The sequence below is a fragment of the Eschrichtius robustus genome, chromosome 17 (genome assembly GCF_028021215.1).
Source record: "Eschrichtius robustus isolate mEscRob2 chromosome 17, mEscRob2.pri, whole genome shotgun sequence".
NCBI classification, from domain to species: Eukaryota; Metazoa; Chordata; class Mammalia; order Artiodactyla; family Eschrichtiidae; genus Eschrichtius; species Eschrichtius robustus.
The window spans coordinates 9,238,191-9,251,594 of record NC_090840.1 but is presented as its reverse complement, the minus strand read 5'-3'; the positions used below and the strand labels follow the sequence as shown (position 1 = coordinate 9,251,594).

Sequence of the window (13,404 nt, the reverse complement as noted above, 5' to 3'; positions counted from 1 at the left end):
TAGATGGAACTAGAGTTCATTTCTACCATTTTCTTCTATTCAGACAAGCTGAACAACACTGAAGATATAGGACGGTTGACAAAAAAAGTAAAAAGCAGATTGTGGGGTTGGTCTTCACACAGGAGCATAATTAGACGGGCGTATTACATGGTAGCTGGCACTGAGAACAGGATGCTACGTATGTAAAAAGAAGGACTAATAGGGACACTTACAATAATGAGATTATACACTGGATGGCACTCTACAGGAAAATCCTAAATAAAATAATCCATATTATATCATAGAATATTAGTTCAAATGAAAATCAAAATAATTATCGTCAGTGCTAAAAGTGTATTTCACAACTTACATCACCCATTCCTAAGATATCGCTTGTATTTTCTTGCATAACAAAGTATCTATTCCAAAATGATACTTACCATGATATTCCAGTGGGAAATATTAGATTTCTGTGTACAGTAAAATATTTTAGAATCCATAAAAATAATTTTTAAAACTTTATGATTTTTTCTTTCCTTATTACTTTTGGAATACATGAACATCTTCAAATTCTTCTTTTAAACTTTCTAAGCTTATTCTTAATTTTAGAACCTATAAAATGACAACAAAAATTTTTTTCAAATAGAGTAGAAATAAAGCATCCCATTGTCTTTACACAACTTTTATAATGTGTGTATATTCCCTTCTTGTGTTTTTAGACATCTTTTTACCTCATTATGATAATAGCGTGTGCAATTTGTGCCTTGCATTTTCATTTATCACTGTACATCTAGCATTTTTCTATGTGGCTACCTCATTTTCCTTATCGTTATTTTAAAAGACTGCCTGTTTTTCTATCATGAAGATATTCTACAATTTATTTGAGTATCCCGTTGATTGATAGTGTCTTATTTGCAGGTTTTAAGGAATGCCACGGAGGACAGCTGTAAGCACTACTTTATTGGATTTTAACAATTCTAGTTTTAATTTTATGAACTCATTTTAAAAAACCCTTCATTATATTGTTGCAAATATTTCCTTAATATTTTGCTTGCCTTTTTAGTTTTTGTCACTCAGTTTTTACCCTTCATGTAATCATAGATCCTTTCCTTTCTGATTTCCCAATCTTAAAAAATAGAGAATCATACTCCTAAAGAAACTGACAACTTAAGGTGAGGTTTTATGTTCATCCTTCCCTAAATTTCTAATCAGTTATTGCAATACCACTTACTAAGTAATTCTCCTTATCTTCATTGTTTTGTAATGTTTTCTTCAATACCATTAACTTCTAAAATATGAAGAAATATTTCTGGGAAAACTTTTTGTTTCATAGGTCTATTTTTTTGTGCCCAAACCAGAAAACTCTATAAATTAATTTGCCTTTTAACATGTCTATACTAGTTATAGAGATGTTTCTCTTAAATAACATTTAAATTTTTTGAAAAATGTTTACTCTTTTCTTCAAATGAACTTTAGAATAATTTCTTTGAATTTACAGTTTCCTCTTTAGATTTTTAATTTCATTAAACATATGAATTAGATTGCAGAGAATTCATACTTTTATACATTGAATATTTTTTAAATAAAGCAATGACCTGTCTCTTCGCGTACTAAAATCTTTATTCTTTATGAGGTTTGGTGGTCTTCTGTTCGTCGGCCTACACAATATATACTAAGTTTACTATCATAATGTACATATTATTTGCTTATAATATGCTCTTCTTCTCATTATAATTTGCACTTGATAATGGTTAGTATATTAAGGGAACTTCAAAATCTAAGTGAGAAAAAGCGGAAGTACGCACTTAAGGAATATGTAACAATTCAGCGAACCAAAAATGCCCAGCTTTCTGACCCACTGCAACCTCTCTGTTCCACCAGAAATGTTCCTTGTTAGCTGACTGTGAATTCTCTAAACCTTTTAATTTATTTATATGAAAAATATGTTTTGCCATTTTTCCCATCTGATGTTAAAAATTAAAATCTAAGATAAACTCTAAAAATCACAATAAAAACTTATTTTAGCTGAATAGGATACTTTTTAAGCTCCTTTTATTTATCCCATCTGTAATATTTTTGTTTCATGACTGATTTGTTTTTAATTACTAGAAATTTATTTATTTATTTACTTACTTACTTACTTACTTACTTACTTACTTATTTATTTATTTATTTATTTATTTATTTATTTATTTATTTATTTATGGATGGCTGTGTTGGGTCTTCGTTTCTGTGCGAGGGCTTTCTCTAGTTGTGGCAAGCGGGGGCCACTCCTCATCGCGGTGCGCGGGCCTCTCACTGTCGCGGCCTCTCGTTGCGGAGCACAGGCTCCAGACGCGCAGGCTCAGTAACTGTGGCTCACGGACCTAGTTGCCCCGCGGTGTGTGGGATCTTCCCAGACCAGCGCTCGAACCCGTGTCCCCTGCATTGGCAGGCAGATTCTCAACCACTGCGCCACCAGGGAAGCCCCTAGAACTATTTATTTTAATGACGGTAATTAAGTTAAAATTGACCATGATTTTTACTTTTTATAATTAGAAATTAAACTTTTGACTGAAGTCTGTCTTTGCATTTCCAGTTGACTGGATAATCTCATTGCAATCCATACCTACCTTTATCAAATTATGTTCCCCAGATAGAGATAAGTGACATATCAGTAGGATTATAATTTCATTTGTTGCTTCTCCTTTAATTTAATTTTGTTAATACATCTGTTCCAAAAAAGGGTTCTTCTTGTCTATTTTGAATTAAAATAATACAATTATGTTTCATGTTATTATAAACATTTTTTTTCATGCTTATTGCATGGTCACCTCTCAGGAGAGATTCCCTCCACCCCTCCCAACTGACAGACACACAAACACCACCCTCCCACGACACGCATGCAAACTCAGGTCCGACTGGATGATACAAATGAAGCCTCCAGTTAACAGCAATAACATGTCATAGCCGCTACACGATGTGAAAATCACTTAGCCACTCAGATCCTACCAACGACAGGGAAATGATTTTTCTTCTGATTATGATTTTGGACACAGATAGCACCCCCATTCCTCAGATTTCTAGTTGAAAACTTCTAGATCAATATTAAAATTCAAAGTCACACATTTTTAGCTAAAAATATACCACAACACTGATAACAAAATACAGTGTTTCTTTCTAAATGAGGAGAATTGTGGCAAAGGCAATAAAATCAAGGCCTTCTCCATCTACATACTGTTCAATTGGTGTTATATTTCCAAGAGTAATTAAAAAAAACTTCTTTTACTACACCAAACATGGACACAGCCATAAACGGCTGTTAAATAAAGGAAGCAAAAAGACTTGGGGTAATACACAGAGAGACTTTCCTTTTTGAATGACCATCAACTCCTAAATTCACAAAGTGTTCCTCTCTAATTATCTTGAACATAGATCCTATCCATACATGAAAAAGTGTAATGATAAAATCAATTTCATTTAAGTTAAACCATTCTGTGAAGGGGGGAAATGTTCAAGGGAACTGAACTTCAATCCTGAGCTCTCCATCTGAGGAGCCTTTATTCCAGCAAGAGGACAGAACACAGTTTCCCTGGGAATCAGATGTGTCAACAGTGGAAGAGCGTTTTGAAGCCTGTGGTCAGGGCTGTCTTTCTGGCACGGGCCACTGAACCACACAGCCGAGGCTCCCTTTACTGTCAAATAGGCCTACGACAGTGCTCCCGTCTGAGCCCCCATCACACTAAAACCTCTGATCACGGAGGCTCTGAAAGCCATGGTGGGAGAGAAAGAGAGGTTTTCTCTTTACACATAGTTTTCTCACTAATTCCAGAAACAAACAAAAAAACCCCAAATGCATAAAAAAGTGAACAATGATAGAACAGCAAAACATTTTTCACAATGTAAAAATATTTTAATAACCAGAGAGAACCGACCAAACCAAAACACATATTCAACCTTGTTAGCAACAGAACGTCAGTACCCAGACACTGGTTGCTTAGCTGTATCAGACAGCGTGGGTGGCTTAACTCCTTGACGCAGAGAAGCTGTGTCTTAGAAATACAGGGAAAATGTTATCTTTTTCTATCTCTAAACTTCTTCTCATTCATTCATTCACTTGACAAAAAGCTACTGAGTACCTACTCTATGTCAGAGACTCTGAGTGATAGGGAGATAGCCATGAGAAAGCAGAGATGGTCCCCTTTGCACATGGATTTCTCAAGGTCTTGGAGGTACAGGCAACACACTCAATAAATATCTAGCTGCAAGTTATGATAAATGTCATGAAGGAAAAAAATAACAGTTATAACTGGAGGAACAGATTCAGGTTAGAAAGTAAGAGAAGATGTCTTTAGAAAAAGTGACATTACACCGATTCCTAAAAGAAAAGGGATGGTCACCTGCATAGTTAACTTAGGAGCAGCAGCAAGTGGGATGGCACTGGGTAGAAAGGGCATGGGACTTTGGGGGACAGAAAAAAGGCCAGTGTGACTGCAGCAAAGCAGACAGAGGGAGGTCAGGGCAGCAGGAGGTCAGGCTCGAGAGGGAGGCAGGGGTCAGACAGTCTGGGCTGTAGACTTGGGCTCACCATCTTAACGGTGGTGGGAAGTTGTTGGCAGAATTGATACGGAGGTGGGTCAGAATCGGATCTGAGCTATTGCTTGAAAGATCCCCGTGGCTGCCAAGTGGAGAATGAGGGGAGGCACAGCAGTCTACTCAGCAGGTGACTACAGTGGTCCAGCAAGAGGAAGTAGAACATTACCCACTGGTGGTCTTGGTGATGGAGAAAAGCAAATACAGTCAAGAGCTATTTGGGGATAGAACCTAAGAGACTTGGAAATGCATCAGGTATGAGAGGTGAGGGAAAGTGTGAGGCCCTCAGGTCTCTGTAATAAGCAGCTGGATGGAAACAGGGGCCAGAGGTGGAAAAATGGTCAAACAGGTGATAAGGAGGAGGGCACCTAGGGCTATGCTTTGGAATTCTTATATCAGGGCGGCCAGTGAGGAAGAGGGAAACGGGCCATGCGGATTGGGAGCACAGAGATCTGGGCTAGAGCTATGAACTGAGGATCTCTTGGTGTGTAGAAGCCATGTAAAGAGGGGAGAGTGGGTGAAAACTGCCCTGGGCAAGAGATAAATAGAGACGGCTGCCACCCAGGACGGATCCCTACCGCAGGTTAGCGTGTGGACACTGCGTGTAGCAATCTTGCAAGGAAAGGAAGTGAAAATTAGCCCTAGAAGTGAATAAAACAGGGTGTTTAAGGAAAATGGCCCAGTGCAGCAAATGCTGCTGAAGGGTGAAGAGAGTTGAAGAATGAAAGTTAAGTATTAGGTTTAGCAGTAAGGAAGCCATACGCAAGAGCCATTTCAGTAGAAAATCACGGGTGGAAACATATTGGTGTGGGTTGAAGAGTAAACTGGAATAAAGTGAAGATAAGGTATAAATATATGTAGAAATAGCTTGTGTATAAGAGTATCTGAAAAGTATTCTTATAAGGTAGAACATAGGACTCTGTGCTTTTTTTTTTTTTAAGATGGGAGATAAAAGGCATATGTGTTCATTAGGAGGAATGATGCAGTAGAAAAGAGACAATTCAAGAGAGAGAGAACGGGCCCACCTAAGAAGCCACGAGTCAAGAGTTACAAACAGAAAAAGAGTGACAGATGTAGAAAACAAACTTATGGTCACCAGGGGGGAAAGGTAGGGGAGGGATAAATTGGGAGATTGGGATTGACATACACACACTACTATATATAAAATAGATAACTAATAAGGACCTACTGTATAGCACAGGGAACTCTACTCAATACCCTGTAATGGCCTATATTGGAATGGAATCTAAAAAAGAGTGGATATATGTATATGTATAACTGATTCACTTTGCTGTACACCTGAATCTAACACAACATTGTAAATCAACTGTATGCCAATAAAATTTTTTTTTAATTAAAAAAATAATAGAGATGAGGCAGCCTTAGGAAGGTAGGCTAATGGGTGGAGAGGAGAAAACAGTGATTGATGGATGGCGGGGAGATGAGGGAAAGCCTATTTGATGGCTTCTGTTTTCTTACCTGGTCAGAGTATGGGACTAGTGACAGTGAGAGGTAAGGCAGAGGACGAGATATAACAGCCCAGAAAGTTTGAAGAAGGTGGAGAAATGTGTGGAAGTCACTGCAGTTTGGAAAGTCAGAGAAAGTTGAAGACCCAGTGGAAATCAGTGATAATTTATAGCAGTGCCAATATACCCAGTTTCCAGAATTCCCCTCTATTTACTCTCTAAATTAAAGCATTTCTAACCTACCCAGGCACTTGGGCATGAATACTTGGGGTCACCCTTGACCCTCCCTCTGCACGTACTTCCAAACTGCGCATCAACCCTGCACATTCCAACTCCAAACCCCTCCCCACCTCCCCCCAGGTCCCCTGGCCACTGACCTTATTCAGTCCTCATCATCGCCTGGAAAGAAAACTGCTGTCACTTGCAGGTTTCCATCCTCCAGGGTCTCTTCCCTTGACCTCTTTCCACGATCCCACTACTTTACTCACCACACCCACTGGCACTGCTCACTGCAGCACTGGCTTATTCCCATGCCCCGTTGTTTACTCTTTGTTTTTTCCTGGAATTCCTTTTCTCCTTTCAGGCAAAGCTAATTTACTCCCTAATCTGCAGTCCTGGCACTTCTATGTGCAGCTCCCCCGTTAGACTGTGAGTCTCTCAAAGGAAGACAGTGTCTGTTTGCCTCTGCGTCACCAATGTCCAGCAGAAAGGACGAATGACATAGTTTTCAGGGCTCGGTGCAAAATGAAAATGTGGGTCCCTTGTTAAAAAATTGTTAAGAATTTCAAAATGGTAATTGTCTGGTGTTACAGTAAGTGTGGGACCCTAAGCACGGGGCCCTGAGCAAACTGCACAAGTTACACACCCATGAAGCCACCTACCAGTGAAGTACCTGAAAGATATCAAGTGTTCATTAAATCACTGATGCATAAATACAGAATTTAATGAGAGATCAGTATATGTAGATATAATCACTGATTAAGTAAGGCTGTACTATGATAAATAGAGCCCTAGATTTGGTCTCTGATACTAACTGGCTATCTGATCTTGGGTAACTTCCTTGATCTTCACTTTCCTAATCTCTAAAACAAGAGGACAGGATTAGACAGCTTCTCAACCACACTTTTAAAATCCTAGAATTCGTAAATGTGCTCAGGCCTCCACTCAGTCTGACAATCTCTCTTACTAGCAAAGAAAAACAAAAGATATTAGATACTAATGAATTTCAGAATATCCAGGTGATTCTCTTTATTTATAAACTCAGTATCTCTGAGGACCTTTAAGGGTCTCACTTGAACAACATGAGAATTTTAAGTGAATATTATAGAAAATTAGTAAAATTGGGAATCAGTAACTAAACAAGAAGGTTCAAAAAACAGAGCTCAGGTAGACAAGTAGAGACATGATTTAATTTGTGCAACACTCCTGTTTTCTCAGTGCTTACGATGAGCCTCACAGGGTGCCAGCCCCTAAGGATTCAAAGGCAAACAATTCCAGGTCCTGAGCTCAAGAAATTTGCAGTCCGTGTATTTCTGCACATCTGGACAGACATGGGTAACGTGGGTCTTTTCCCTTCCCAGGCTTTGTACCTCTACATGCACATAACAATAAGGAAACAACCAATGCAGAGCAGTGGCTAAGCCACTTCTTCGCTTGGACAAGCTACATATTCCCCAGAAGACTTAGTTATCTCCTCTATAAGATGTGGTAAATATCAGTACCTTCCTTGTAGAACTGATTTAAAAACTGGATGAGAAAAAGACTGCAATGTACATTGCACCAAACAAGTGTTAGTTTATATTTTTCCTGCATTCACTAGGCACAGGTGAATTAATAACCATAGAAAAGTTATTTGAAAAGCTCATTAGAAATGTTCCTGAGATCTGCTTTCTACTTGATCCACGATCTAGGCTGGCCAACTCGATTACCCACAATTAAACCAACTTCTGTTCTCTCGGCCTGAGCATACTGGTTCTCTGGGTTAATTTCACAGCGCTCTGTTCTATTTTACATAGAGCCAGAGTTAGTTAAAGGAAAGCAAGAGAAAAGTTTCCTTAATTAACTCTCTAAATATATTTTGAGCAAATATGACCCTCAAAAGTATCTTCAATTTTCCTAATAAATCTTCCTCATCAATATCAGCTTCCCCCCACATCAAAGAAAACTCTCCATTCATGAAATTTTGACTAAAGTGGTAATAACTATCTAAACAAAGCAACATAATTGAATATTTCTTATCTTCCAATTTTGGTTTATTCCCACCCCCTCAGAAAATAACAACAAAAGCAAAAAAACCCCACTTTTACAAGGAAGAAGATAAAACTCACTGGTTGTAACAAAATGGTACCCCTGTCCTCCCTGGTATTTGAAAACTATGCCTATAAAGTTACTGAATTCTGACAGGTAACATCAGGCATCTTCTAGCAAAATGTGCTCTTAGGACATATATGGTTTTTTAGAAAGTGTTTTTCAAACTAAAGAAAGTTTATAAAGATTAATAATTCTAAAGATTTGGAGAGTCAGAAAAATGAAAAAAAAAAAGTTTTATTATTACCTGCAGACCTGTGCTATATTCTAAACACTTCCACATTTTCAACAAAAGAGAGAAGAGATTAAATATTTCTCAGAGTCTGTCTAGGTAAGGGACACTTATAACGCTGGAAAAATATTTTTTCCTAACAAGCATATTAAAACTTATAACACACTCTTGTTGGGATTACTCTTATGAATATAAAGATGGACAATGTTGAAAATATAAATTGATGATTATTAGCTTATTTTTTTAATCCAAGAATATCTTCAGGGAGCTAGTTGAATAAACCTCAAAGGATTCTGTAATTATTTTGTTCCACTAAATTATAGCGGTAAATAGTATTTAATTTTTGTTACATCAGATAGTGTTTGAACTAAGGGAAAGATTAGTGGGTGGGGAGGTTAACCATTTTATTGTAATGGAATCCAGAGGGAGAAATCTTATGATTGAGAAGGAGTAAATCCATTACAGTCATTTTACTTCAAAATGTTGATTAGGAGTCTCGATGTCATTAAAGTACAAATTCAATCTAGAAAGACAAAAAGGTAGACGAAAGGCATCTTATTTTTAAAAATATGAAGCTATTGTAATAAGTCACATGTATTTAGATATAGTCTAGTTCCCCTAATTGATGAAATGGCCTTTCTATAGCAATGGGACACCAAAGGAACATATTTATTTTCTCTCCTCTCAATGCAGATTTGCAAATTTACAGGTCCAACACAGTTAGACTTGTAAATTTACAACTCTAGCACCAAAGTGTGAAAATTCAAGTTTTCAATCACTTGAAACAAATCTTGTCCTTTCTTGCTCTTTTGATGATGTTAACTGAAATATGTAGGATGAAAGCTGATTAAATTACTGTTCTCAGGGAGCTGACAATCTAGCGTGTGGACAGGAATATACACCTCAAGGCAGAATATGACAGCACCCAAGGCACTGTGCAAGCATGAAGGAAGCAGAAAGATTTATTTTAGGAGGATTTGAGACGGTTTGGTTGAAGAGCAGTTATATCGTCTTGATAGGCTATTGATGGGTGAGGATGGGAAGAAGAGAAGGAGGTCATTAGGTGAGGAAAAAGATGAAAACTAGGATGCACAAGTCATGCCAAGGCTGAGCAAGCCAGCGTGGTCAGCTGGAGCACAGACGGCAGGCATGTGGTGTATGTCCTTCATGGCAGGAAGTGGGCAGTAAGACGGTGTTGGGTGGGTGGTGTTCAAGAGTGGTAGAGAACAGCAAGCAGTGAGAATCTGACTACGGAAGGATGCCAAGAATTTGTACCTGTTTTCTGGGCAATGGAAATCCACCAAAAGGCTTTTAATAGATGGGTTATGAGGGAATAACTAGGAATTTCTGTCCCACTGGAATACACTGAAGCTACTCTTTCAGTCTTTCGTGTAAGATGTTTTCTGAAAAGAGATCTGCAGGAAATTTCAAAATGTTCCCAGTAAACTTTCTAAAATGAAACCTAACATATTTCCAAGTATCTATAGCCCAAGTGCAGATAAACGCTATTGATTTGTTTCCATAGTTCCCCCATGAAAGCTCCCAAGTGTCTTAATCTTGTACTGAAATGAACTGGTTTCCGTCCAGTTAAGAACATAAATCAGGCTCCCAACCCACCCACCACTGAAGGCCAGCTTTGCCTCTTCATGTCAGGATTGTTTCTTCAGTCAAAAACAACGACTAGCTGGGTTGTAGGTACTTGTTAGAGAATCACGGACCGAGTGGTGCTGGGAACTTGCCAAGAATACTGATATTTGAAAATGACACTTTAATAGGAATCCATTCACTTAAATTGTACAAGTTCTATCATATTAAATTGTAATATAAATAGAGGATTCCTAGACAGCATTACCTCTGGTCCACAGAGAATCCCTTCATTAAAATACGGTGCTGTATTGTGCCTTCTACCTTTGAGAGAGGGTATATGAGAACTGTTCATTTAAAAATATTTCTGTATCATCTTTCATACAAATAGAAAGAAAACATAGTCAAGGATACTGACCATTATATTTCATCACTTCTTTACATGAAGCTTGCTTAGATAAGTTTTATATTCTTTTTACGTTCAAGGTAAGGGTTATGTGCTGTTTTGTCAGAAATGAAATCCTGAACAATTTATTACAAAGGGAATGGTGTGCTGAATTTAGGAAGCTCAGAGTCAAATTAAAGGTCTAACGGTAACATTCTGTTGCAGACATCTGGTGTGATCACTTCCTTTCCCTAAACCCTCTTTGCTCAGTGGGGGAGGAAGGGAGGATAAATTAGGAGTTTGGGACTACCATACCCACACTACTATATACAAAATAGATAATCAACAAAGACTTACTGTATAGCACAGAGAACTCTACTCAGTATTCTGTAATAACTTATATGGGAAAAGAATCTGAAAAAGAATAGATATATGTATATGTATGTGTATAACTGAATCACTTTGCTGTACACCTGAAAGTGACACAACATTGTAAATCAACTATACTCCAATGTAAAATAAAAAATTTTTCAAATATATTTTTTAAAAATCTTTGCTTTATTTTAGATTCAATTTGATTTAATAAACATCTATGGAGTATCTACAATATACCAAGAACTTGGGTAGACATTTGGGATGCAGATATAATTAAGTATCTTATCTTGCACTTAAAAAATATGTAAGCTACCCCAAGTCCTGTAATGGAAGAATGTACATCATAAATAAATATGCCCACATGCAGAATACACAGATTCAATCTTCTAGGAGAAAAGTTGTGTTTAATTTAGGCTTTCTTTTTTTTTTCAATATACAAGTATAGAAAATTGAATTGATAAATCATGTAAAATCCTAAGTGAAGAAAAACTACAATTTCTTTCAGGCTTCCTGGTCCAGATATTTCCGTTAGGACTGTGTGTTACCCTCGTCTATCAACTCCAGAGGAAAAGGGACTCAACAGGGATGGAATCTGAAGGCCCTCAGATATCAAGTTTCACCCACAATTCAGGAGGTGGCATCAAAAATGGGCAATGGGGTCAATAACAGTGGTGCCACACAGAGAGCTCTAAAAGCCACTTGGAGGGGAACCCCAAATCCTACTGCAGAGCCCGGCCGGGGACAGGAGAGGAGAGACCAGGAGGGAGCTCAGGGAACCTCTGACGAACTGCTCCCCATAATGTGCTCCAGCCTCGGCTGGTTTAGGGTCAGCCTCTTAAACTCTAATTCTCATTCCAGGGACACCTTCAAAGAACGCCATAGCTCCTGATAATGGGATACCCCAAAGCCAACATTTCCAAAAAGAAGCAGATGCTGTGTTTGCAGGTGAGCACAACATACATTTATGCATTCTCTCAACTTTCCGCCATATCACAGAATATACAACTCAGCAGAAACATTATTTTGCCAAGATTTCATAGCCAGCAACTTCAGATCAATGGCTTAGAAGGCATACATTCTCGATTTTACAGTGACTTTTTCTTCTCCAATGAATATGTATATTTTAGTGGCTTTAGCATTCGTGAAGCCTGGGATATATCAGGAGAAAGATTAAAGGAGAAGTTTTATGACGTGTATTGAAGGGTCCTAGGACATTGTCTCTTTATTTTCCAGGAATAGTAATATACTTAAAATTATAGAGTCATTCTAGTGCATTCCTGGACCAATGCTTTAAATTACTGTGTTGCTACTTTTCCCTAAAAAGAATCTGAAAACTAAAAGGTCAGTTTCTCCGCCAGCTTGCTCACGGATGCACGTCTAAACCACTGAACTCGGATGTCACTGAAGCCATTTGTACCAAACTTATCTAGGAATTCTTATTGGCTTACATTTAAATAATTACATATGTGGGATTTTCCAGTTTCAGAGTTTATTTTTGCATCTCACTTATACCACATTCATGTTTTACCTTTTTCCTCTTGTTGAAATTCTACCCACGGTGCATCATTACCTCTGGGTCTTGAATAAGCCATACTCTGAAACTAAGCACCACACATCTGCCATCTTAACCAGAACAGCAAGGACAGCACCAAAGAAAGGAGAAAAAGACTGAATGTCCCTCACTGCCACCACTGTCTTCCCCTAAGTCTTATTCACATGGGTTAAAATGACCAAAAAATTAGACAACTTCCTAGAGTCCCACAAACATAATTTTCTGAGCCAGCCAGCACCAGTGCCATGTTGGTTCACTCCAGCCCAGCAGAGACCCCCTTTTTATACCCTTTCAGGGACCACCCATTCCGGTATGAAACACATCCAGAAGTCGAGGAGGCAGGTGGCATTGCAGTTTCTCCACTTATAAGAATAGTATTTTCAAACTTTAATTTTCTATGTCATCTTCATAATTCTTGCTACTTTTGTGCTACCTGTTGTACAGTTTCTCTTTAAATCAACACAGTATTAAAAATAGATAAATGTAAAATATAAATAAATAAATAAAATAAAAAATAAAAATAGATAAATGTATCTCCAAAGGCATCAAAGAGTTTCATGGGCCTGTTATATTTATTTCAAAAGTACATAAATACAACATTTTTTAAATAAAATATTTGCCCACATATCACAAAAAATGTAGACTATTATAAGTCAGGTTTGCAATTAAGCACTTTCCAATCTTTAACTAAAATTGCAAGTGTAAGCATAAATTCCATCAGTTAATTTGAAAATTCAGGAAACAAAAGCATTGCTGATTACTGGTTTTAGGAAGGTATTAAATGAGCACGGCTTCTATTTGGTGTGGTTTCAGCAGCTCTGGTTTGAGCCCTATCATCAGTTCGCTCCCCTTTCTTAGCAAGCTGCAAAGCCATTAAGGCACCCCAGGCATCTTCCTTAAGCAGGTCTGTGTCCCTGTATATATATTCTGTCAAACTACTTGCCTAATAAAG

At 37.8% G+C, this 13,404-nt stretch overlaps 1 protein-coding gene across 1 annotated transcript in view; it reads right to left on the bottom strand.

Moving 5' to 3' along the window:
• Nucleotides 1-13,404, bottom strand: part of NKAIN3 (sodium/potassium transporting ATPase interacting 3) — a 681,284-nt gene that overhangs the window by 463,347 nt on the left and 204,533 nt on the right. The window lies entirely within an intron of this gene.